The sequence below is a fragment of the Bufo bufo genome, chromosome 6 (assembly GCF_905171765.1).
Source record: "Bufo bufo chromosome 6, aBufBuf1.1, whole genome shotgun sequence".
Classification (NCBI taxonomy): Eukaryota; Metazoa; Chordata; class Amphibia; order Anura; family Bufonidae; genus Bufo; species Bufo bufo.
This window is the reverse complement of record NC_053394.1, coordinates 353006074-353033331: the sequence shown is the minus strand read 5'-3', so window position 1 is coordinate 353033331 and position 27258 is coordinate 353006074. Positions and strand designations below refer to the sequence as shown.

General features: G+C 45.6%; 1 protein-coding gene across 6 annotated transcripts in view; it reads right to left on the bottom strand.

The window, feature by feature from the left end:
- Positions 1 to 23928, bottom strand: part of TNRC6C (trinucleotide repeat containing adaptor 6C) — a 128602-nt gene extending 104674 nt beyond the window's left edge. For all 6 annotated transcript variants that reach the window (XM_040437876.1, XM_040437879.1, XM_040437881.1 and 3 more), the window contains exon 1: positions 23496 to 23928. The gene's annotated coding sequence lies outside the window, so the exon portion shown is untranslated. The remainder of the gene's footprint in view (positions 1 to 23495) is intronic.
- Between the last annotated feature and the right edge of the window lie 3330 nt (positions 23929 to 27258).

The following is a 27258-nucleotide window of genomic DNA, read 5'->3' as shown; positions in this document are numbered from 1 at the left end:
TTTGCAGTATGCTTTGGGTCATTGTCCATCTGCACTGTGAAGTGCCGTCCAATGAGTTCTAAAGCATTTGGCCTAATATGAGCAGATAATATTGCTCGAAACACTTCAGAATTCATCCTGCTGCTTTTGTCAGCAGTCACATCATCAATAAATACAAGAGAACCAGTTCCATTGGCAGCCATACATGCCCACGCCATGACACTACCACCACCATGCATCACTGATGAGGTGGTATGCTTAGGATCATGAGCAGTTCCTTGCCTTCTCCATACTCTTCTCTTCCCATCACTCTGGTACAAGTTGATCTTGGTCTCATCTGTCCCTAGGATGTTGTACCAGAACTGTGAAGGCTTTTTTAGATGTCATTTGACAAACTCTAATCTGGCCTTCCTGTTTTTGAGGCTCACCAATGGTTTACATCTTGTGGTGAACCCTCTGTATTCACTCTGGTGAAGTCTTCTCCTGATTGCTGACTTTGACACACATACACCTACCTCCTGGAGAGTGTTCTTGATCTGGCCAACTGTTGTGAAGGGTGTTTTCTTCAGTCATCCACCACAGTTGTTCTCCGTGGTCTTCCGGGTCTTTTGGTGTTGCTGAGCTCACCGATGCGTTCCGTCTTTTTAAGGATGTTCCAAACAGTTGTTTTGGCCACACCTAATGTTTTTGCTATCTCTCTGATGGGTTTGTTGTGTTTTTTTAGCCTAATGATGGCTTGCTTCACTGATAGTGACAGCTCTTTGGATCTCATCTTGAGAGTTGACAGCAACAGATTCCAAATGCAAATAGCAGACTGGAAATGAACTCTGGACCTTTTATCACCTCATTGTAATTGGGATAATGAGGGAATAACACACACCTGGCCATGGAACAGCTGAGAAGCCAATTGTCCGATTACTTTTGGCCCCTTAACAAGTGGGAGGCACATATGCAAACTGTTGTAATTCCTACATCGTTCACCTGATTTGGATTTAAATACCCTCAAATTAAAGCTGAAAGTCTGCAGTTAGAGTACATCTTGTTCGTTTCATTTCAAATCCATTGTGGTGGTGTATAGAGCAAAAAATTTTAGAATTGTGTTGATGTCCCAATATTTATGGACCTGACTGTAGAACATGCTGCGTTTTTCACCCAACGCAGAACTGATGGGTGAAAAAAAAACGCTCATGTACACAGACCAATTGAAATGAATGAGTCAGGATTCAGTGCGGGTGCTATGCATTCACCTCACGCATTGCACCGGCCCGGAAAACTCGCTTGTGTGAAAGAGGCCTAAATGTGCAGCTATTGTGCAAAAGTAGTATAAAAAAAAAAAAAAAAAAAAAAAAAACACCACACACACACAAATACACACACATATGAAACTATACATATTTGGCATCACTTTATAAGTGTGTCAATAAAAATACAATTCTCCCTGCAAAAAGGAAGCCTTCTTACGGTAACATCAACAGCCAAGGAAAAAAAAATAAAAGAAAAAGCTGCCGAGAGTCTTATTTCGTACTCCTCTGTGGTTGCAAATACTCCTCAAAAATGCTAAGATGGGTGCTTTTATTCTTCCGGAAAAACTGTACTGCGGCCTCTGGTTCTGGGTTCAGTTCCAACCAAGGACAACATCTGCATGGAGTTTATACCTTCTGCCTGTGTTTGTGTGGTTTTCCTCGGAGAACTAATGTGTATGTGTTTTGGGACAGAGAATTCAGATTATCAGATGAACTGTACAGCGAAGAGGAATAGGTTAGTGCTTATGTGATACTGAATGTCGGTAATTTTGCATCGATTTACAAATGAACACATAGAACAAAGTTGCGCAACGGTATCAAAATGACTAAAATAGTAGAAAAAATAAATAAAAAGATCATCCCCACGTCATGAGCAGAATCATGCGGTCCACCGCTACATAATGCTTTTGTTGTCTGATAAAAGGTTGAGTTGCACCTTCTGCAGCCCTCAGGAGCAATCACCAGACTGCGGTGCGGTATAAGGGGAATGCTATCTGGGCAGGGAGCCAAACAAATGCCAGAAGGCAGCTCAAATAGCTTTCTCCAGCTCTCAAGGGTCCTCCATGCTTATAAACCAACGCAGAAAAGGCCCGGCTCTAATCCCAGCCCTCGCTACAATCCTTAATGGTAAATACTAACAGGTTTACGGACGTATACTGCTTAATACACAGTGAGATTAGCAGGCCAGGATACAGCCTAACCGGGACTAGAAGCCAACACAGTGCAGGGCCGGGTCCAGACAACCACACTGAAGACGTATTCTAGATCCTTAGGACAGGCCATCAATATTAGGCTACTTTCACACCTGCGTTCGGGGCTCCGCTTGTGAGCTCCGTTTGAAGGGGCTCACAAGCGGCCCCGAACGCATCCGTACTGCCCCAATGCCCCATTCTGAGTGGATGCGGATCCGCTCAGAATGCATCAGTCTGGCAGCGTTCAGCCTCCGCTCCGCTCAGCAAGCGGACACCCGAACGCAGCTTGCAGCGTTCGGGTGTCCGCCTGGCCGTGCGGAGGCAAACGGATCCGTCCAGACTTACAATGTAAGTCAATGGGGACGGATCCGTTTGAAGTTGACACAATATGGCTCAATTTTCAAACAGATCCGTCCCCCATTGACTTTCAATGTAAAGTCTGGACGGATCCGTCTGAACTACTTTCACACTTAGAATTTTTTCTAAACTATAATGCAGATGGATCCGTTCTGAACGGATCCATACGTCTGCATTATAGGAGCGGATCCATCTGTGCAGACACCAGACGGACCCGCTCTGAACGCAAGTGTGAAAGTAGCCTTAGATTGCGAGCGGATTGACTCCCAACGCCCCCCAATCAGCTGACTGAGGTCTGTCTCCGCTGTGCCTGTTGACGTAGTGGCTGTCCCAGGTATTGCAGCTCAGTCCCCTTCTCTTCATTGAGGCATAGCAGCAGTACCAGGCAGAGTCGCTAACATATGTACAGTGCAGTGCATGGTACAGGATGCCCAATGGAAGGCCCTAGTGTCATTAATCTATTCTACAGATTGGAGGGGTGTCAGTAGTCAGCGCTCCCCCCCCCCAATCAGTCTGATACGGCTGACCTGTTCTAAGGATAGGCCGTCAATATCAAAGTCCTAGAAAAGAGTTGCTGCACTTTCACACAATTTCATTTCACTTAGAGAATGGTGTAAATAGCAAACTTCTAAATCACCTCATTTAAAAAAATATATATATGTACTGTCCAGGCAAGATCAGTCTCTGGTAAGAGACTCAGAAGACGGCTGAGAGGAAGTGGGGGCATGTCAGAGCTAGCTGAGCCTGATAGAAATAACTGCTTCTACGCTGCTTCTGAACGTCACAGGAGACTCCTGGCTCTTGCCTTTCTGTAAGTGTGACTTATCCCTCCTTATCTGTTCTGTGAGCTCCAGAACTGAAAACAAACATAGCAGGAAGTAAGAGAAAGGACGTCACAGTATACAGTGCTGGGAAAGGTCAATAGAAAGGTTACGCCCCCTGCTTGTGAGAGAAATGCATCTAGCTGTGCAGCAGAAGTAGGCTGAAACTAACATTCGGGAAGCTCAAATACAACTGTTCCTTTACACTTATGATTGCATTTGGGGAGGACTCCCCTGCAAAACGGAAACGGGATGGATCCGTTTAGCAACCCATAAACTTCTATTATGACGGAATGAATGCCTCTAAAGGCATTCAGTCATAGAATTGCGTTATGGTCCATGGGAACAGAATCCATAACGCAATTCACCATTTACCACCAAACTAGGTGTGAACAAATTTCAAAATATGAAATTCGCTCATCTCTACACATGACCTGTCATGACCTTTGTATGGAGGGGGATTATGCTTTGTATTCAAAAAGAGAAACAGATCTTTACAGATGCCCTGTGTCCCATCAGAGAGCTGAGGTGCAGCTGCCTAGGATCGAGTGTCCATTGGACTTCCCGTTTGAGGGTTTATTACAGTAAGTTCTCCTCTAAGCAGCCACTGAGTAAAGACTTCAAGACGGCCCACTTTAGAAGAACAACTTATAGTGTAGAATACCTAATCCATTTTCTGACAACCAATGGTCTGGAAACCCTCCCGTAGCAACAGAGTCAGCCGCTAAAAGCAAAAAAGGAAACAGAAGCCAGAGACGTGATGGACTCTTGTAGGAGACACACTACAAGGACCTCCGTGTAAGCACGCCCCATGCTGTGATCTACAACAGGGATGCTCAACCTGCGGCCCTCCAGCAGTTGCAAAACTACAACTCCCAACATGCCTGAACAGCCTACAGCTATTGGAGCATGCTGGGAGTTGTAGTTTTGCAACACCTGGAGGGCCGCAGGTTGGGCATCCCTGATCTACAATATAATGCCCAATGGATTCTATAGAAGGTAGAACAGGGTCTTCTCTGGGTTTTATTGCCTCATTTAATGATCGAGCCATTCAACAATTCGCCTGGGCCGCTGTTAACACGCCAACTGAGGGCAAGACTTGCCAATGGTACTTGAAAAACATGTGCCATATTGTAGTCTGAGGAGCTTCTTTGTAGACTGGACACTTCACAATCTGTGTGTGCACAATCCTCCAAAGCCTTCCATAACAAAGAAAAGGTGGCAGCTTCCAAGGAGCGTAGAAAAATGTAAAAACGGCCCCCAAAATCTGGCAATGTGCACCACTACCTAGCCATGGTCCATTAGAATGGATTAAATAGTCCATTAAAGTTGTTCTCCAATTAACAAAATTCATCCTCTTATCCACAGGACATGGGGTTAATGTATGATAACCAAGGGCAAGGACCTAAACGATCACATGAACATGGGTGCCCTATCAGCAGTCCCAAGCAAGTGAATGAAAAAGAATCGGTGGTTACACAAGCGCACATTCGCTCCAATCACACAGCGGAGTCGAGGGCCTTTTCTCATGATTAGTGAGGGACCCCCATTTATCACCTATCCTGCGGAAAGGGAATCCCCCTTTAAGTGCAGACACGTCTGCTAGGAACAGGGCTTTTCAGTTATTTTTTTGCAACATTTTGCACTTTTACCCCCATTTGCTCCAGTTTTGGAAAGCGGACATGGTCAGCCTGTTAAGCCGATCTCATCAAGATTAAACCGTTGTGGCCATCTTACTCCAGTAAAGGGGTGGTGTAGAAAGTGGAGGAACCTCTCAAGACAGAAGAGTTGGACAAAGAAGCACCAAATGTATTAGACAGAAACCTAGCTTTCTTGCCCACAGCCACCAATCAGGTTCCACTTTTCATTTTTTTACAGCTCCTTTGGAAAATAAAAGGCGGAATCTGATCAGTTGCTAAGGACAATAAGTCAGTTTTGATAGATAAATCTTCCCCAATGTGTGACATTTGACAAATTTGGTGCAAATTACAGCAAAGCAATGTCCTGTAAGGGCTCCTTCGCATGCCGTACATGTACGCAGCGCTGTGGGATCGGTAAGCTAAAGCCCTGACTCCTCAATTTCCCCCGACTCCCTCATACATGGCGCATGTTCAAGCAATAACTTAAAGGGGTTGTCTGGGATCAAAACATTTTTTTTTAAATAAGTTTACTCACTCTTAATAGCCGATTCAAGGTCCCCACATGTTTTTTTTGTATTTTCTCCTCTTCTACAGGGCTCCGACAGTACCCCACTCATTGTTGACATCGATGTTTAGGTTAGCGCTAACTTCCTGCCACACATCGTCACCTCCTCTGTGCATACGCCCCCCTGAATCATACTAAGGGTACTTTCACACTAGCGTTTTTCTTTTCCTGCACTGAGTTCCGACATAGGAGCTGAATACCGGAGAAGAACTGATCAGGCATATCCCTATGCATTCTGAATGGAGAGAAATCCGTTCAGGATGCATCAGGATGTCTTCAGTTCAGTCACTGAACGGCGTTTTGGACGGAGCATGCTGCGGTATTATCTCCGTCCAAAATTCTGGATCAGTTGCCGAAATGCTGGATTCAGCATTAATTTACATTGAAATGTATTAGTGCCGGATCCGGCATTAAAAAATACCGCAATGCAAGATCCATCCGTCCAGTCTGTGCATGTGCAGACCTTTAAAATAATGAAAAAAAAAAATTCAAATGGATCAGTTTTTCCGTAAGACAAATGGACAGACGGATCCGTTCTTGCAATGCATTTGTGAGACGGATCTGCATCCGGATAAGTCTACAAATGCTGTCCGTTTGCATGCAGATTGCCGATCAGGCAGGCAGTTCCAGCAACGGAACTGCCTGCCGGATCACTCCGCCGCAAGTGTGAAAGTACCTTAAGAAGTACTTGCCTTAAAGGGGTTTTCTCAGCACCTTGATGCACTGGCTGACAGGCAGTTTGCGGTCTCCAGCAGTTATTAGCTTATTTCAACCTAGGCCTCTTGCACACGAACGTTTATTTTTTCCCGTTTCCGTTCTAAGTTTTTTGTGTTCCACTTGCGGAACATTTACTTCAACGGGTCCGCAAAACCAACGGAAGGTGCTCTGTATGCCTTCCATTTCCGTATTTCCGTTCAAAGATAGAACATGTCCTATTATTGCCTGCAAATCACGTTCCGTGGCTCCATTCAAGTCAATGGTTCCACACACACAAAAATAAAAAAAAGCTGAATGCATCCGTATGTCTTCTGTATCCGTTCTTGAGGAACCATCTATTGAAGATTTTATGCCCAGCCCAATTTTTTTATGTACTTACTGTTTAAACATTATTGTATGTTTCCGTTCCCTAAAAAACGGATCACAAACGGAAACCAAACGGAAGCAGACACACTGCTGAAACAAAAAAGGAAAAAACTGATCCGTTTAAAACAGACTGCAAAATACAGAAAAAGCCATACGGCGGTGTGCAAGTGGCCGAGCAGGAGATTGTGATCTCTAACACAGTTACAGGTAAAGCCGTGCTTCTCAGTCCTCACAACACTTGGACCTTTTGCTTACTGCAGGTAATCTTGCTAAACCTTCTAAGTTCCCTCAGAGCTCAGTCCCATCACTCCGCGGGGGCGAGGTCACTCCGGCTCTCAGCTAATCAGGTCTGCAGGTTACCATAGAAACCTGTGTGCAGTGAGCAACCTGCTGAACTGCCTAGATTCTTATAGTTCATGACTAAAGTAAAATCTACTGACCAATGGATTTAGAAAATGTCTTTATTTAACTGTCCCTTTATGTTGAAAGCTAATCTTTGTAACTAGTGAGAACTCTCAAGCAGATCTGAGATGAGTGCAGCCATTCCTTCTCAGCTTCACTACGGAGCATCTACATAAAGGGCAGCACACATTCATCTCAACTAAAAGCCTAGATCCTTAGATCAGGAATAGAACAGACATTTATAGGACATCATTTTCCCAAATTCTTATGAAAATATATTCAGCACATACTGCTTTGAACTAACTCTACCAATTTATTATATATTTTTGGAGTCTGAGTCGGGCCATTTTATAACTACTCCATAGCCCTGCATGTACATCATTATGTGTTTTATGGAGCAGGCCTCTGCACTGAGCCCCCTCTATACGAGGCGGGTGCCAGCTGTATCATACAGTGGCACCCAGTCTCAACAACGAGAAACGGCGATCGCATCTCCCTGTCATTTAACCCATCAGGTGCCGCAATCAACGGTGATCGAGTCACCTGTGGAGTTAGGCAGAGGGATGCAGCTCCCCCTGACTTCCGATTGGAGCCACCGCAGTGAAATCGCGGGGCTCCGATCAGTTGCCATGGCAGCCTGGACGCTGCTGAAGCCTTCCATGGCAATCTCCATGCTGAGCTATGCACGAGGCATAGCTCAGCAGGAAGACTGTAAAAATCCTATTCACCCTAATAGATCTCTATTAGGGTGAATAGGAGAAGGGACCAAAAGATCCCAGGTTCTAGTTCCCTAATGGGGCCTAAAATAGTTATAAAAAAATAAATAAACACATTAGGCATCACCGCGTCCAAAAATGTCTAAACTACGGTATTAAAATAAAAAAAAATATAAAAATATATATATATTAAAATCCTGTGCAGAGAACACTAACAAAAGTTTGTTTTTTTTTAAAGCGCAAGTCACAATTTTTTTTTGTCATCTTGTTCCCCCCCCAAAATTTGAATAAGTGATCAAAAAGTCATATGTACCACAAAAATGGTACCATTGAAAACTACAGTTCGTTACGCAAAAAAAAAAAACAAGCCCTCATACAGCTCTGTAGACCAGAATATAAAAAAGTTATGGCTGTCAGAATATGGCGATGCAAAGAAAATGTAGATTTTTTTCTAAGGTTTTTTTTTTTTTTTTTTAAGTAACTAAACAAAATAAAAACTATACAAGTTTGGCATCACCACAATTGTACTGAGCCACAGAATAAGAACGTCAGGTCATTTTTAGCATATAGTGAATGCCATGATGTCAAAACTCCAAAAACCTTGGCGGAATTCTGTTTGTGTTTTTTTCAATTTTACCCCACAAAGAATTATTTTTTCATTTTCCAATAAAAGACATGGTACATTAAATCGTGGCATTAAAAAAAAATCCATCTTGTCCTATGTGAAGGGAAAAATAAAAGTTATGGCTATTGGAACGTGGGGAGGAAAAATCCAAAATACCATGCTGCGGTATTTTCTCCGGCCAAATACCGTAAAAGGGACGAACGGAAGACATCCTGATGCATACTGAACGGATAGCTTTCCATTCAGAATGCATTTGGGTAAGGGTCCATTCACACGTCCGTAGAATGGGTCCGCATCCGTTCCGCAAATTCTCTATGGGGCAGGAAAAAAAAAAATAGAACATGTCCTATTCTTGTCCTCAATTGCGGACAAGAATAGGCAGTTATATGGGGTCGCCAGCTGGGTGTATTGCGGATCCGCAATAGACTACGGACATGTGAATGGACCCTAAAACTGATGCTTTTTTTTTCCCGATTTTGAGCTCCTGTGATGGAACTCCATAACGGAAAACGTTAACGCTAGTGTGAAAGTACCCTTCCCAGTATCAGTGCCCCCTGGGATCAGTCTGCAAAATTATGGGCAGACTATGCCCACACACAGCTACATGACTGCCACTGAGCTCCCACACGCCACCACCAGTGCCACACATTTCAGGGAGAACTGCACAAGACAGCACATGAGCAGGAAAAAGCTGAAAACTGACCGTACAGGTCCAGTGAACAGCAGGGATGGCACTGGGCACTGCACATGCATGACCACTGATTGCAAGGGTCGCAGGCAGACATAACCACCAGCAACAGAGTCATAAATAATATCTGATCATGCGGCGCAGGTATGACAGTGTCCTTTGAACAGTGCATTTTCCATAATTGATCGAACAGACATTAACATTTTATGATGCCCTGATGAGTTAACCAGATTTATGTTCGAGGGAAAAGCCTCTTAAGCTGGCCGCACACTGGAGATGTCAGTTTTCTAGCAGTTGTCATTCGGGATGACAAGACCATATGTTAAAAAGACAATGTGATGACCGGGGCTTCTACACTGCGTGCAGAATTATTAGGCAAATGAGTATTTTGACCACATCATCCTCTTTATGCATGTTGTCTTACTCCAAGCTGTATAGGCTCGAAAGCCTACTACCAATTAAGCATATTAGGTGATGTGCATCTCTGTAATGAGAAGGGGTGTGGTCTAATGACATCAACACCCTATATTAGGTGTGCATAATTATTAGGCAACTTCCTTTCCTTTGGCAAAATGGGTCAAAAGAAGGACTTGACAGGCTCAGAAAAGTCAAAAATAGTGAGATATCTTGCAGAGGGATGCAGCACTCTTAAAATTGCAAAGCTTCTGAAGCGTGATCATCGAACAATCAAGCGTTTCATTCAAAATAGTCAAGAGGGTCGCAAGAAGCGTGTGGAAAAACCAAGGCGCAAAACAACTGCCCATGAACTGAGAAAAGTCAAGCGTGCAGCTGCCAAGATGCCACTTGCCACCAGTTTGGCCATATTTCAGAGCTGCAACATCACTGGAGTGCCCAAAAGCACAAGGTGTGCAATACTCAGAGACATGGCCAAGGTAAGAAAGGCTGAAAGACGACCACCACTGAACAAGACACACAAGCTGAAACGTCAAGACTGGGCCAAGAAATATCTCAAGACTGATTTTTCTAAGGTTTTATGGACTGATGAAATGAGAGTGAGTCTTGATGGGCCAGATGGATGGGCCCGTGGCTGGATTGGTAAAGGGCAGAGAGCTCCAGTCCGACTCAGACGCCAGCAAGGTGGAGGTGGAGTACTGGTTTGGGCTGGTATCATCAAAGATGAGCTTGTGGGGCCTTTTCGGGTTGAGGATGGAGTCAAGCTCAACTCCCAGTCCTACTGCCAGTTTCTGGAAGACACCTTCTTCAAGCAGTGGTACAGGAAGAAGTCTGCATCCTTCAAGAAAAACATGATTTTCATGCAGGACAATGCTCCATCACACGCGTCCAAGTACTCCACAGCGTGGCTGGCAAGAAAGGGTATAAAAGAAGAAAATCTAATGACATGGCCTCCTTGTTCACCTGATCTGAACCCCATTGAGAACCTGTGGTCCATCATCAAATGTGAGATTTACAAGGAGGGAAAACAGTACACCTCTCTGAACAGTGTCTGGGAGGCTGTGGTTGCTGCTGCACGCAATGTTGATGGTGAACAGATCAAAACACTGACAGAATCCATGGATGGCAGGCTTTTGAGTGTCCTTGCAAAGAAAGGTGGCTATATTGGTCACTGATTTGTTTTTGTTTTGTTTTTGAATGTCAGAAATGTATATTTGTGAATGTTGAGATGTTATATTGGTTTCACTAGTAAAAATAAATAATTGAAATGGGTATATATTTGTTTTTTGTTAAGTTGCCTAATAATTATGCACAGTAATAGTCACCTGTACACACAGATATCCCCCTAAAATAGCTAAAACTAAAAACAAACTAAAAACTACTTCCAAAAATATTCAGCTTTGATATTAATGAGTTTTTTGGGTTCATTGAGAACATGGTTGTTGTTCAATAATAAAAGTAATCCTCAAAAATACAACTTGCCTAATAATTCTGCACTCCCTGTATTGAGAAGGGGGGGGGCAAATCTGCTGTGTGATACAAACATCTTCCAAGTATTTCCAGCCCAAGCAAGTTCACAAGTCAGATCACACATAAAGGGTAAGAGATGGCAGTAAGTGGCCAAAATCAGTCACTATGGATGACAAGTCGCTGGGGCAAGGGCAGCTTCAGCTCATTTATTCATGTAGGAGGACAGAAGCCTCCCTTCTTGTGTCTGGTAACAGAATGAGCAGCATGTCCCCCCCCCCCCCCCCCTCCTACACAATCCCTGACAAATGGAGGTTTTCCTTGATAGAACGTACATATAAAAGTATAACTGGAAAGGTAAAAAGAAAAATTAAGGAAAAACGTCTAAAGCGTGTGTGGGGTGTTGTACATGAGACATGTCTGTCTGAAATGCTAAATGTACAGGAGGACCAAGACCGTGGACTTCTCCGATCCTAATGGAGGGGCACAGATCTTGTGGGTCAAATTCAATGGCGTTCATACTAATTATATGCCGTTCTTGCACTGAAGGATATCCAGGAACATAAAACGTGTTCTCCAAAGTCCAGTCCTACAGACCGGTCCAGAAGAGGTCATAGAACGAAGGCATCAGCGGAGAGAGGTAACAGGGGAGTACCCCACTCTGGTAGAAGAGCAATGAACCCCTAGAAACTATTTATCGCTGTGTTCCTAAACTTTCAGAAAACTCAAATGTTATAGTGACGCGTCATAAATTTGGGATTCAGGAGCGGAGACACAAATGGAGGTAGCGCTGCCGGTGATTTCAAGCCAGCATGAATTTTCATATACATGTGGGTTTCTGCAGCCAAACCACACCAAAAAATTTTAACAGCGTTTTTTGGTGAGGAGTTGGCGCGGTTTTGCAGCAGATTTCACCCTCCGTTAGAAAAGAGAATCTTCATCTAAAACCGCAAACATAACGGACTTGCACATTTCTAAATCCGCATGGAAAACATCCGCAGAAAGACCAGGCGTATTCCGCTACGTGACTAGGTCCCCTAAAGGGGGACGTCATACCACAACAAGCGCAGAGGAACTGAGAGACAGGGCGTTATGTGCCACCATGAATTCTATGAAAGGAAGATGTGAGACAAAACTGCCCCATGACAAATATCTATCTGCCTTATATACAGGGTAGTGTCCGAATCACTGATCACAACAGGGGGTCCGGTGTTTCCACGTCTGAATGGGGTGGCAGTCACCTCTATGGGAGTACAGGCAGAGTCCTGTGGAGAGGTCGGTCATGGAACAATCCCACTAATCTGGACACAGACACTACGTTCCTATGGACCCTAAAATCAATGGTGCCTGAAAGATCCTCAGCTGAAAGCAGGCGTTTGTGGCCTCGGCTCCACCGCAGATTCTGTCAATTGCCAGATAATTTAACGCAGCATGCCACACCATTATGTCTGGTAAGATGACGGACGTAATTACAGAACCCAAGAGACCCCATTATAGTCAATGGGGGTCAGTCCCTGGGCCGGTGGTGTCAGTCATGTGACGGGTCAGTCTTTGGTTTGGATTCTGAATGGAAAGCCCAAAAGACATCTGAATGAAGCCTTACTTCTAGAGACAACTACAGACCACAAAATAATGACTGCAGAGTTTTCGGAGGACGGAATATACAGTATATTATAACAAATAATATTTTGCATGGATACCATAAAGGGGTTATCCCATGACTAATGTAAAAAAAATGATAATCAGTCATCTTATAGAACATGACAGTGTCTTTCTAACAAAGCTAGAACCAGCCCTGTACCTCACGTGGATCCAGAGATCTCCCCATTCATTGCTCTGCTAGATTTATATCAAGCTGGCAGTCTAAGGCGCGTGTCTTCTCTGCTGCAGCTCAGGCGGGTGCGCTCCTTCTGCTGCAGCTCAGGCGGGTGCGCTCCTTCTGCTGCAGCTCAGGCGGGTGCGCTCCTTCTGCTGCAGCTCAGGCGGGTGCGCTCCTTCTGCTGCAGCTCAGGCGGGTGCGCTCCTTCTGCTGCAGCTCAGGCGGGTGCGCTCCTTCTGCTGCAGCTCAGGCGGGTGCGCTCCTTCTATTCTTAGCTTCAAAATGCAGACCACAAATTCATTAAAGTCAATCAGTCCGCAAAAAAAAAAAAAAAAAAAAAAAAAAAAAATGAATGCAACACGGACATTACACGGTAGAACAGATACGGTGGTGTGCATGAGGCCTAACTGGATAAGGCTGGTAGCAGTTAGAGGATAGAACTGAGCATGTGTGACCACATCAGCATGGTGGCCGAAAAAATAAGAAACAGCACGTGGCACTATACAGGTGTTGGTTTGAAAAATGTATTTTTCTTGGGATAACCCGTTTAATTTGGTGGTCCTAAGATTTAAACCTAGGCCCTCTCCAAAATTCTTGGGACCACCCCTTTTAAGGGTAGGTTCCCTCTTTGCGGCAATTTTGTATTGCATTTATTTTGGGCAAATATTTTTCTAGTTGCTTTCTATAAAAAATTCTAAACAGTTTTCATTCAGGGGCCTGTATGTATTCCAATACGTAGCAAGCTGCAGAATGCATTCACGGAGAAATTTGTCAGTCGAATTTCTAATGACGCAATCTCCTGAACACTCATCAAAGCTCAATTATCATCAAAAAACTCCAACCTGCACTGTACATTAAAGGACGGAGAGAAGGCCTCACAGGCCTTCTCAAACAGCTGATCAGCAAGGGGTACTGGGTGTCGGACCCCCACCTATCAGATACTCTGGATAGGTCATCATTATTAAAGTCTTGGAAAACCCTTTTAAACGAACATTTAAAAAAAATCATTTCATACACATTGGATGGTTAGCCATTCCTGCCGAATTCTTCGGGTTTGGCAGACCCAAGTCTAGTGTGTATGGGCAACTCTCCCCACAAACATTAGAACGAGAATGGCGGCTTCGGCTGACAATACACTAAAGTACACGAGGAATAATTTTTCTACACCTAGATGCACCAACTTGCACCATACTTTGGAGCAATTTACACCAAAATCTAGGTTAAAGCACATTAGCAATAAGAAAGTAGAGGCGCCCATACACGGTTGTACCCTGTCACATGTTACATGCATGTTCACTGCATTTCATAGCATTGTGTCTGTATTAAAAATAACCTCTCTGACATTGGACTCTATTTAAAGGGATTGTCTCACCAAAAATTTACAACAAAAAAAATTCTACAGTTTTCAAACCAGCACCAGGATGTGAATACTTTTGTAATTGTATGCAATTCAAAAATTTTTATAGCCAGTGAGTAGGGTTGAGCGAACCCGAACTGTAAAGTTCGGGTTCGTAACGAACTTTAAGATTTTTTTTTTACCCTGGACCCGAACATTTCAGTAAAAGTTAGAGTTCGGTGATTTAATGGCGCTTTTTAAAAGGCTGCAGAGCAGTTAATCAACAAGCGATTAACTTGTGTGCCCTTAGAAGCCATCACTGTGATTGGCCAGTGCAGCATGTGACCCAGCCTCTATATAAGCTTGGGTCACGTAGCGCTGCACGTCACTCTGCTGTTACAAGTGTAGGGAGAGGATGCTGCTGCTGCTGTGAGGGAGAGAATAGGAAAGAATCTGATATCAGAACTTGTTATTAACTCTGATCTACAGCGATTTTTTTGTGTGGGTGCAATGCAACATTTTTTGTACCCTGCCCTGAGCCCAGTGACACAGAAAAATACGTTTTATCCATCTGTTAGGTGGGCGGCAGCGGCCATTTTGTGCAACAGCACTGCATATGTGCCACGGACAATAATTTAATCCTGTTCTTTTAGTTCAGTGGACAACATAAACCCATTTTTTAAGTGCACCTGCACATGTGCCAGGGGAAGGGAAAATAATATAGGTAATCCGTCTGCGAGTTCAGGGACCCAGGGGGTGACATTCACATTTTTTTCTGTAAAGTACAATCCAAGTAAAATCCATCTGTCAGATTCTGGGGGGGGGGGGGGGGGGGGGGAAGGGTACATATGCGCACTGCAGTGCATTTGTGATAGTGAAAGAAAATCATTTAAATCCATCTGTTTAATTGTGGGTGAAAAAAAAATTACTGTATTTTTCGCTTTATAAGACGCACAAAAGTGGGGGGGAAATGGCTGTGCGTCTTATAAAGCGGATACTTCGCTGGCCGCTATGCTGCACAGCGCGGCCAGCAAAGGATCAGTGTGGAGGGAGGAGGAGGGGACACTCATGGCGGGGCCCGATGCAGTGACTCTACTCTAATACACCGGGCCCCACAACTGTTAAATACATTCAATCTGATCTATATCTAAATGTATACGCTCTGTTCGGTACTTACTGTAGTACCGTAAGTATAGCATTAAGACGGCGCAGACCGGCATCTCCCTCTGTCATGCGCCGCCTGCCCCAGCTCCCTCTGTCATGCGCCGCCTGCCTGTTCATTCATAAAGTGAGATAAGCGGGCAGGCGGCGCATGACAGAGGGAGCTGGGGCAGGCGGCGCATGACAGAGGGAGCTGGGGCAGGCGGCGCATGACAGAGGGAGCTGGGGCAGGCGGCGCATGACAGAGGGAGCTGGGGCAGGCGGCGCATGACAGAGGGAGCTGGGGCAGGCGGCGCATGACAGAGGGAGCTGGGGCAGGCGGCGCATGACAGAGGGAGCTGGGGCAGGCGGCGCATGACAGAGGGAGATGCCGGTCTGCGCCGTCTTAATGAAGTTAATGCTATACTTGCGGTACTACAGTAAGTACCGAACAGAGCGTATACATTTAGATATAAATCGGATTGAATGTCACTGCACCGGGCCCCGCCATGAGTGTCTCCGCCTCCTCCCTCCACACTGATGCATCTGATGGGGGATCTGTAGATGACACTTATGGGGATCTGTGGATGACATAAGTGTCATCCACAGATCCCCCCCCATAACAGTGCGTCATCCACAGATTCCCCCCCAATAACAGTGCGTCATCCACAGATCCCCCCCAATAACAGTGAGTCATCCGCAGATCCCCCCCCAATAACAGTGAGTCATCCACAGATCCCCCCCCAATAACAGTGCGTCATCCACAGACCCCCCCCCCCCAATAACAGTGCGTCATCCACAGATCCCCCCCCCCAATAACAGTGCGTCATCCACAGATCCCCCCCCAATAACAGTGCGTCATCCACAGATCCCCCCCCCCCCCATAACAGTGCGTCATCCACAGATCCCCCCCCCCCCATAACAGTGCGTCATCCACAGATCCCCCCCCCCCCCCAATAACAGTGCGTCATCCACAGATCCCCCCCCCAATAACAGTGCGTCATCCACAGATCCCCCCCCCCCAATAACAGTGCGTCATCCACAGATCCCCCCCCCCCCCAATAACAGTGCGTCATCCACAGATCCCCCATAACAGTGCATCATCCACAGACCACCATTAGTTTAAAACCTACCAAAAGCGCACCTTTTGGTTCAAAATATTTTTTTCTTATTTTCCTCCTCAAAAACCTAGGTGCGTCTTATAAAGCAAAAAATACGGTATACATTTTTCTTCATAAAGTACCTTTGCGGCCTGAACTGCATTTCTGACAGTCCAATACTGCAGTTACATTGTTGGTTGACAAATAAAAAAATTTTGTGACGTGAAGTAATTGTATAAAATTTGCCTGTCACACTGTTGTGTGACCTCATGACATTTTTCCTCTTTATGACACCGGCACTGCCTTACTGTCGGTGAACTTAATTGTTGACTAATGGCGGTTACATTGTCGCCTGACAAAACCATCTGTTAGTTTGGTGGGTGAACGCAAAGAATGAGGAGAGCGTCAAATAAGGGACGTGGCCCAGGTTGTGGTGCTGCTGGTGGAGCTTCTGTTGCAGGGAGAGGACGTGGTCGATCTGTGCCAGCTACACACACAAGTGAAACCCCTTCCTCAGGTGCGAGTAGGCGACAGAACCTGCAGTGGTATTTGGTAGGGCTGAATGCGGCTCTACGAATGGTGAGGCCTGAACAAGTACAGGCGATAGTAGATTGGGTTGCTGACAGTGGATCCAGTTCCTTCACATTGTCTCCCACCCTGTCTCCTGCTGAAAGACCACAGTTGGCACCTGCAGCCGATGTCCATCAGTCTTTCACCTCACCCCCTTGCAAATCAGCCAAGCAGTCTGAGCCCCAAGTCATGCAGCAGTCTCTTCTGCTTTTTGATGACTCTGTTAGCAGGGTTTCCCAGGGCCATCCACATAGCCTTGCCCCAGAAGTGGAAGAGATTGAGTGCACAGATGCCCAACCACTTATGTTTCAGGATGAGTACATGGGAGGACCATCGCAGCACGTCTCAGATGATGACGAAACACAGGTGCCAACTGCTGGGGCTTTCTGCAGCGTGCAGACCGACAAGGGCAGGGGTGAAGACTGGGTGGAAGATGATGTGGAGGACGATGAGGTCCTCGACCCCACATGGAATCAAGGTCATGCGAGTGACGTGTGCAGTTCGGAGGAAGAGGCGGTGGTCACACATAGGCACTTGAGAAAGACCACACAGGTCGAAACGTCGCATTGCTTGGGTGAATAAACCTTTGGATACTGAAGACAAGAGAGAGTGCTGCGGTTATCTTCACCAGTTTATTTGCACAGAGGCACTACCACAGCAGAAGAGGGAGCAGGGTGCAAAAGAGTCTGTTACATTCTTGGGTGACATTTTACCATTTTTGCCGTGAATAAACTCCTGCTCTGCATAGGTGACAGGGACTGAATTTTTTTTTAAAATCGTCTGTTCCATTGGTGGGTGACATTGACCCATTTTTGCTCTGCATAGGTGACAGGGACTTAAATTTATAAAATTTGTCTTTAATTGACGCGCGCTCCCTCCTTTCATTCGATCCTTCAATAATTTGTCCCACGTTTCCGCTCAATCACATTTCATTTCATCCATTGATCTCCCTTGGATGTGGTCTCTCTCACGCTCCCTCTCCGGTGTGGAACCCTGATTCCCGTTATCCGTGATCACCATGGTAGGCGCATAAAAGAATATTGAAAGTTGATAAGGCAGATATCCAATTTGATTGTGGACGTCACGGGGACGTGCGACACGGTGGAGCAGTATGTGTGCACACACCTATACGTACTGAATGACAGGTCTGCCCCCTTCAGCTTCTGGGTCTCCAAATTGGGCACATGGCCTGAGCTCGCCTTGGAGGTGCTGGCCTGCCCTGCAGCCAGTGTATTATCTGAACGTGTGTTTAGCACGGCAGGGGGCGTCATCACCGACAAGCGCAGCCGCCTGTCAACAGCCAATGTGGACAAGCTCACATTCATTAAAATGAACCAGGCATGGATCCCTCAGGACTTGTCCGTACCTTGTGCACAATAGACATGTATACCGGCACTAACCAGCCATTGTTATACTGCACTGCACTCTCTCTTTGTTTTATTTTTTATATTTCCCAATATTTTGTGGTCTACCCAAATTTGAACAAAAAAAATTAAAATAAAATATAAAACAAAAACCAAAAACCAGTGTTGGCTACCTCCTCCTCCACTTTCAACTACATCGCCTCCTCAACCTCCTACTCCATATGAACCTCATCCTCCTAAATCAAGATTTTTTTATTTTATTTTTACATATTTTATGTTATTTGAAGTGATTTCCCTATCCACTTTTGTTTGAAGAGCACTTGCCATGCTCCTAACCACATTTTGCTGCCTTTTGCAGCCCTCTAGCGCTTTCCATGACTTTTTTAGAGCCATTTTAGTGCTCCAAAGTTCGGGTCCCCATTTATTTCAATGGAGTTCGGGTCCCGAACTCAAACTTTGAGAAGTTCGGCTGAACCCATCGAACCCGAACATCCATGTGTCCGCTCAACTCTACCAGTGAGTTATTCAATAAAATCTATCTGTATAGCACCACCTGCTGTTTGTTTTGTTTCTCATTTCTTTGTCCTGCTCACTGAGATGGCCGCACATGCTCGATTTTATCCTTCAACTGTCTCCTGATCTGTGATAGGGAGAACATGGACACGCCCTGAGCTGTGATAGGGAGAACATGGACACGCCCCCTATCTGCAGCTGAAAAGACACTCCCCTTGAGCGGTCAGCTTGATATAAATCTAGCAGAGCAATGAATGGGGAGATCTCTGGATCCATGTGAGGTACAGGGCTGGTTCTAGCTTTGTTAGAAAGAGGTTGCCAGGGACTATATGATGTCTTATTATCATCTTTTACATTATCCGTGGGAGAACCCCTTTAACTACCTTTCCTCAACCACACAGCTAATGACTAGGACTGTCCCCCCCCCCAGACCTACAGCTGCATCCCGTAGCGGATCTCGGCAGCAGTAAGCCTTCTTCCATAGTAAACAATACAGGTCTCCTGAGATCCGTCTGAACGCTGCGGACATGCGCTGTTTTCCTGTGCATCCACAAAAGCCTGAAAGCAGCACAACGTCCTTACAGCCATTTACTGGAAGTCGCCTCCATAGACGTGGAAACAAAAACGTTGATAAAAGGCAGAGATCACTACTACTATTGTACAACGCCCAAACCAAGCAGGGGGTGAGGGCAGCGCCCGTATGTAATGTAGCCCAGAGGTAGGGCGAGATGGGAATTTACTGCTGTTACCCTGGACCCATCATCACATGCTAGCTCATGAAATACGGGTTTTAGGCGTTTTGGCCTCCAGACTGCTAATTACATGTTCTTCATCTGGTGGATGCGTCGTGTGTACTGGCCTCAGCCTCATCTGCCCCTGCTGGAGGTGACTTATGACGGCCCATGGGACAATAACCAATAGGGCAACCCTTCAAGCCAGGAGGGGTGCCCCATGACTCCCTAGGCCTCATTCACATCTCCATGAAAAAGATCCGGCACAAATGCCAGCTGTCTGCCGCAAAATAAAAATAAAATAAAAATAAAGCGTTGAATGCGGATCACCCCCGGACCTCATTAAAGTCAATGGTGATGAAGTGGAGAATACCAGAACAGCCTGCAGATCTCCACATGAAGGTGTGAACACACCCCAACAGATTTGTTTCAAGGGGAATCTCTAATGAGGACTTCGGCCTTCAAAGTGCCATTAACCTGTTCTTCACCTGATGCATGTGTAGCGTGTACTGGTCTCAGCTTTACCTGTGATGACATACCTGGCCTGTAGGACACAGACCAAGCCAGGAGGGGGCGCCAGCAGAGCGACTATTCAGATGACAGGGTTCAAAGTTCTTTTTCTGCTTTATGCCTCATCTGCCTGAATATAGAAAATCAATGGGAATCGGGCACCATCCTGGTGAACACATGGGGGGGGGGTGGGGGGCACTGTAAATCTGTTTCTCTTATTTCTTACAATACAAATAGGGCAAAAAAAATAAAAAATATGTCGTTAGAAACCACCATACAACTCTGAGGGGGAAAAACTGACAACGCTATGCAAAAAAACCTAACAGATTATTTTTTTTTTTCGTGGGCAGAGGGACAAACAATGAGGATTCATAGCAATGACTATGTAATTAGTCAGGATGAGCGGACGGCCACTGACTGAGGACAGCGCGTCTTTCCACAAATAGTATCCCTGAAAACATTTAAAAAAATAGATTTTTTTCTGTGTTAAAGTGACATGCCAAATTTTTTATTTATATTTCTTGCCCGTTAGTACAGGGCATCCCGTAAATAGAGGTATGGCGAGTTCACTCACTGGGTGCATCCTCTATGTCTATGCAATACCGCTCTCTGGATAGGTCCCTCGTTTGGTGATGTCCCCTTCCCGATGCAGGGCTATGACAGCCTCATACACCAGTACAAACTGAGCAGACGCCGTGCCACCAGGAGGGGAGTTTAAATCAGCAAATGGCGGTATTACATAGAGGATGCACCCAGTGAGTAAAATCGCCATACCTCCCATTTACGGGATGCCCTGTCATAAGACAGGCAAAGGAATAAAACACTGTGTTAGAGGGTCGCTTTAAATATATAAAGTACCCCAAAATACAGAAATCCTGCACCCAATAATCCCTAAACCTAGAACCCCCAAAGCATGCGGAGCCGTCGGCACCCTAAATATGCCATTTCCTGTGTGCCCACCTGGGAGCAGGAAGTGGGGAACCGCAGGGACCGGAGCAATGTTGGAACAGCAGGGGACCGATGAGGTGCATCCCCTGGAAAGAAGGGAGAGCGTTCTGATTCTCCTCTACTATTTGACCCCTCTCTCCGGTAGCGCCATTACTTTTGGCACACGGTTTGGGTACAAGTATGATTACCTCACAATAAGCCGACCTCTTGGGCTTCTGTTTTACAGAATGGAAAAGCCAGCCCTATGATAGAGACGCCTATTCCTGTCCACAATCGCTGTTTTTTGCGGGGCAGCGGCGCGGAGGTACGGATGCGCTCTCATTGAAATTAATGGGAGGTGGACACAAGTGTACGGTCGTCATGTACCAGATTATGACCGATTTTCATTTTTTTATTAATCATGGAAACCCCCTTTAAAGGTAAGCGTTCAAAAGAAAGGGCCGTGAGCCTAAAGTGCAGACAACGCGCCTCCGTCCCCAATTCACACTCAGAAATGGCGACTATTCTACCGCTATACCACACGTACAAGGCACATTTCCGTTCTGGGAAATCTAGATTAAAAAACCCTAGCTTATCAAGAAACCGTTATATTTACAACACCACGGAGATGGGGGCCATTCACACATTTGCGCGCCGAAATTTTGCTTCCTGTCCTTTTTTCAATGGTAGGCAGCGCTGAAGACTGCAGAGCGGCCGCGGCTTTAAACCGCTGCTCTGTGATCTTCGGCGCTGCCTGCCACTGAAAAGAATGGGAGGCAGAAATGACGCAGCTGCCGGCATTATTTTGGCACCAAAGTTCCGCAAGAAAAACGTTGTGGGAACGCCCCTAAAGGCAACAACAGAACCGATGTGGAACAACTAGAGAAATTATCAAAAATGTTCAGCAAAGTTTTTATTGACTTGTCTTTAACATTTTTGCTACAATGTGTCATGAAGATCTAGAAAGGGTACCACGGCTGCGGTGACGTGAGAGTGCGCTGCCTATTAACCCAATCATGCCAGGATTAAGATACAAAACCCCGGCAGACGCCACAGAGAGACAGCAGAGCGAGGCTTCTTAAAGGGGAAATACAGGTCCAGGATGTATGAAGATAATACAAGATACTGTTCACCAGAATACCCCTTTAAGTTAGGACTGAACTAGGATGGAAACCCCAAAAAGCCACTGCGCAGCGTGGCCCCTGGAGGCGCTAAACTGGCTCCTAAGCTCGACAATATTTCATCCAATGCCGTCTCCTGCAATACACAAGCTGGGAGCGTCACCTCTCGTTACCCTGACCCATAGCCATCTTCTACTAGAAGAGCCGCCCAAAAATAAGTGGATCACAGGTTGCCCCCCCCGCCCAGGAGATCAACTGCCGCAGTAAAAGTAGAGACTAAAGGGGTTGATGGACTATCCTTAGGACGGACCACCAATATCAGACTGGTGGAGGTGGGCTCCTGGTACTGATCAGCTGTTTACCAGGCACAGCACCACACATTTTGTAGTGGCGGCGCCTGGTACTGCAGCTCTCTACCACTCAGTCCCATTCAGGTGAATGATACCAAGCTGCAATACTGGGGGGTGCCGGGAGTCAGACCCCCTTCAATCTGATATCGAAGGTCTGCGGTCTTTTTGTAAGCATAGGTCATCAAAATCCCAGAAAACACTACTGGATTTTTTTATTTTTATTTTTTGTTAGCCTCTTCCTAGACCAGCGACGTCACGTTCATTGGTCACATGACCTACGTGCAGCCAAGTCGTATAGAAGTGACTGGGGCTGAGCTGCGATACCAAGCATGACCACTGCAAAATGTGTGGCGCTGTGCTTGGTAAACTGTGACGAGGCCGCGGTGCTCACCGATGCACAGCGGCCCATGGAAACACCTGATCGGTGGCAGTGCCTTTGAGGAACAGACCATAAAAACAAATAAACAGAAAAAAAAAAAAAAAAGTAAAAAGTAAAAAAAAAAATACGACCACTCCCCCCCAATCATTGTCACAATGCCCACCCTGACCCATCACTCTAAACAAGTCACAATGTATCAAAACTAACGGTAGAAAACACCCAAAAAAAAAAAGGCTATAAAATAAAAAAATTAAAAAAAAAAAAAAAGGCATATTTTTTATTACTTTTTAAAAACTATAAGCCTAAAAATTCTATAAATTTTTTTTTTTTAAATTAGGTGCATAAAAATGATAATCAAGAAACCGGACAGTCACGGAAAAAAACCGTGGCAAAGATCATGTCGACACATTTTTAAAACGTTATAGCCGTTAAGCGGGTACAAAAAAGGTCTGGTCCAGACGACCAGAAAATAGCCCAAACGTGAGGTGGCGGTTACTGATCGCTATGGTGACAGGTCAGTCACTGATCAGCTACAAAAAAAAAATAAAATAATGGAAGGTTGTTGTGGAAAACCTAAAAAAACACCTGAAGCAGTTGATCACTATGGTGACAGGTGACTGTGATGGGCTGTAGGGCCCCTGTCATACCACATCCCCCGGGTACCTGGTCTCTTCTCCCCCCGTCTCTGGATGGCAGTGTCGGCCGTGGAGGGGTCTCGACCACCGACTCCCTCCGCTCACTCGGTCGCTCAGTCAGTGTCAGGCGGACGAGGAGGAGGGGGCTCCGGGGAGACCAAGCGGAATCCAGGGAGGCAGGAAGAGCGGGGAGCGGCGCCAGGACAAGAAGCGCTTGTGTCTTCGGAGAGGATGACAGGGAGTCCGGGAGCTGCGCGCCTCTCCCCCGGGACACGGCCAGGCTCCCTCCGCAGGGCGCCGTCACCTCCTTCAGGTGTGTGCGGGGCCTGGCGGCGCTGAGGGGGGAGGGCTTCCTCTCAGCTGCTCGCACTTTTCCTCGGCTTTCCCCTCAGAGCTCTAGCGCTGTTCCGCTGAAGGGAGGCAGAAAATGGTCAGCTGCGGCCATTTTGTTGCTAACTGACAAGAAGCCAAGAGAGGGGCGCGGCTAAGCAAATGAGTGGCTGAGCTGCCAAGCCATTCAATGCGTTTATTGGCTGATAAGTTCTAAGGGGCGGAGTCTCACGCCGACTCGGAGCGATAGAGTGAAAAGACTTGGGGGCGTGTCAGTATGATTGACGGTACACTCAAACTATGGGCGGTGACGAAAAAAGTGGGTCGTGAAGTGCCCCGCCCCTTCCCGGGCGGGCTTACGGGGGAGGTTGTTTATGTTTTTTTTTCCAGTTGACAGCTTTAACCCCTTCTACCCCGGGCCAGTTTTCGCCCTTCTGCCCAGGCCATTTTTTGCAAATCTGACATGTGTCACTTTATGTGGTAATAACTTTGGAACGCTTTTACTTATCCAAGGCATTCAGAGACTGTTTTCTCGTGACACATTGTACTTCATGATAGTCATAAATGTGAGTCAATATATTTCACCTTTTTTTATAAAAAAAATCTCAAATTTACCTCAAAAATTGGAAAAGTTAGCAATATTCAAAATTTCAATTTCTCTGCTTTTAAAACAGAAAGTGATGCCTCATAAAATATGTATTACTTAACATTCCCCATATGTCTACAGTACTTCATGTTTGGATCAGTTTGGAAATGTCATTTTATTTTTTTAGGACGTTAGAAGTTTAGGAGCAATTCTTAAAATGTTTAGGAAAATTTCCAAAACCCACATTTTAAAGGGACACTGACAGGCCTTCTGAGCATAATTAGCTCTTCATATGCCCCCCTAGGTCTTATAATAAGTTCCCAATTCATATAAGTATTATCCCTGTGCACATTATAAAACGTTAAAAATAATCTTTATAATCACCTCTCCTTTCTGCCCAAGGGGCGTTCTTTGTGGCGCATTTGTGCCCAGCCGCGTCCCAACTGCCGGATCGTTAGACACGCCCATCTCATTAGTATTCACTTCGCTGGGCGGTATTTTCCAGTCCCCGACATTCGGAGATACTGCGCATGCGCCCGGCACCCTCGCTCGCTGGGATCACATTGCGCCAAGTGAATACTAATGAGATGGGCGTGTCTAAGGACCCGGCAGTTGGGACGCGGCTGGGCACGAATGCGCCACAAAGAACGCCCCTTGGGCAGAAAGGAGAGGTGATTATAAAGATTATTTTTAACGTTTTATAATGCGCACAGGGATAATACTTATATGAATTGGGAACTTATTATAAGACCTAGGGGGGCATATGAAGAGCTAATTATGCTCAGAAGGCCTGTCAATGTCCCTTTAAGGACCAGTTGAGGTCTGAAGTCACTTTGTGGGGCTTACATAGTGGAAAACCCCCATAAATGACCCCATTGTAGAAACTACACCCCTCAAGTTACACAAAACTGATTTTACAAACTTAACCCTTTAGGTGTTCCACAAGAATTAAAGGGAGTCTTTCACCGAATATGACCATTACAGACCACTCAGATCAGGTTCTCCATTACTTTCCCCAGATTACTATGGTACCTTTCATATTGCAGTCCATCGCCGATTTGCTCCAAAAAACACTTTTATACCATATGGTAATTAGGTTCTGAAGGTGCCCAGGGGCGGTGTTCATGTGGCCGGTGCCCAGGCCCCTCTGCGCTTTGCTTACCAAACCCCTCCTCTTTCACCCCTCTGGCCCGCCATTGTTTACTCTGATTACCTCCTCCTCTCTGTCTGAAATCCCGCGTCCTCGACGCTCCACACATTCCCGGTGCGTGCGCACTGCATTGCCCATTATGGGCAGAGGAACAGGGACTTTCAATGCGCATGCGCCAGCCTGCGCAACCCGATCCAGCTGGCGGAGGCACGGGATTTCACATCGAGCGTTAACAGCCAAATAAAACTCATTATTTATTAACCTGATTCGGCGGTTTACAGAAACACCCCACATGTCGTCGTAAACTGCTGTATGGACACACGGCAGGGCGCAGAAGAAAAGGAACGCCATATGGTTTTTGGAAGGCAGATTTTGCTGGACTGGTTTTTAGATGCCATGTCCAATTTGAAGCCCCCCTGATGCACCCCTACAGTAGAAACTCCCAGAAAGTGACCCCATTTTGGAAAACTACGGGATAAGGTGACAGTTTTATTGGTACTGGGTACATATGATTTTTAATTGCTCTATATTACGTTTTTTGTGAGGCAAAGTAACAAAAAAATGGCTATTTTGGCACCGTTTTTATTTTTAATTTTTTACAACATTCATCTGACTGGATAGATCATGTGCTATTTTTATAGAGCAGGTTGTTACAGACGCAATTATATCAAATATGTCTACTTTCTTTGTTTGTTTCAGTTTTACGTAATAAAGCGTTTTAAAAAAATTATGTTTTTGTGTCTCCATTTTCTGAACGCCATATTTTTTTTTTTCTGCTGATCGTCTTGTGCAGGGACTCGTTTTTTGCAGGAAGAGTTGACATTTTTATTGGTACAATTTTTGGGTACATGTGGACAACACGGTGGCTCAGTGGTTAGCACTGGTGCCTTGCAGCGCTGGGGTCCTAGGTTCGAATCAGACCAAGGACAACATCTGCCTGGAGTTTGTATGTTCTCCCTGTGTTTGCGTGGGTTTCCTCCTGGTACTCCGGTTTCCTCCCACACTCCAAAGACATACTGATAGGAAACTTAGATTGTGAGCCCCATTGGGGACAGTTGGTTGCTAATGTCTGTAAAGCGCTGCGGAATATAGTAGCGCTATATAAGTGCATAAAATATAATTTTTGGAGTATTCATTATTACACTTTATGGGGCAAAGTGACCAAAGAATTGGTTGTTTTGGCATAGTTTTTATTTATTTATTTTTACAGCGTTCACCTGAGGGGTTAGGTCATGTGACATTTTTATAGAGCAGATCGATACGATCGTGACAATACCTAATATGTATACTTTTTCTTGTTTATTTAAGTTTTACACAATAATAGCATTTTTTAAACCAAAAAAATTATGTTTAAGTGTCTCCATAGTCTGAGAGCCATAGCTTTTAAATTTTTTGGCCGATTGTCTTAGGCCTCATGCACACGAACGTTTTTTTTCACGGTCTGCAAAAACAGGGTCCGTAGGTCCGTGATCCGTGACCGTTTTTTCGTCCGTGGGTCGTCCTTGATTTTTGGCGGATCCACGGACATGAAAAAAAAGTCATTTTGGTGTCCGCCTGGCCGTGCGGAGCCAAACGGATCCGTCCTGAATTACAATGCAAGTCAATGGGGACGGATCCGTTTGACGTTGACACAATATGGTGCCATTTCAAACGGATCCGTCCCCATTGACTTTCAATGTAAAGTCCGGAGTCCCTTTTATACCATCAGATCGGAGTTTTCTCCAA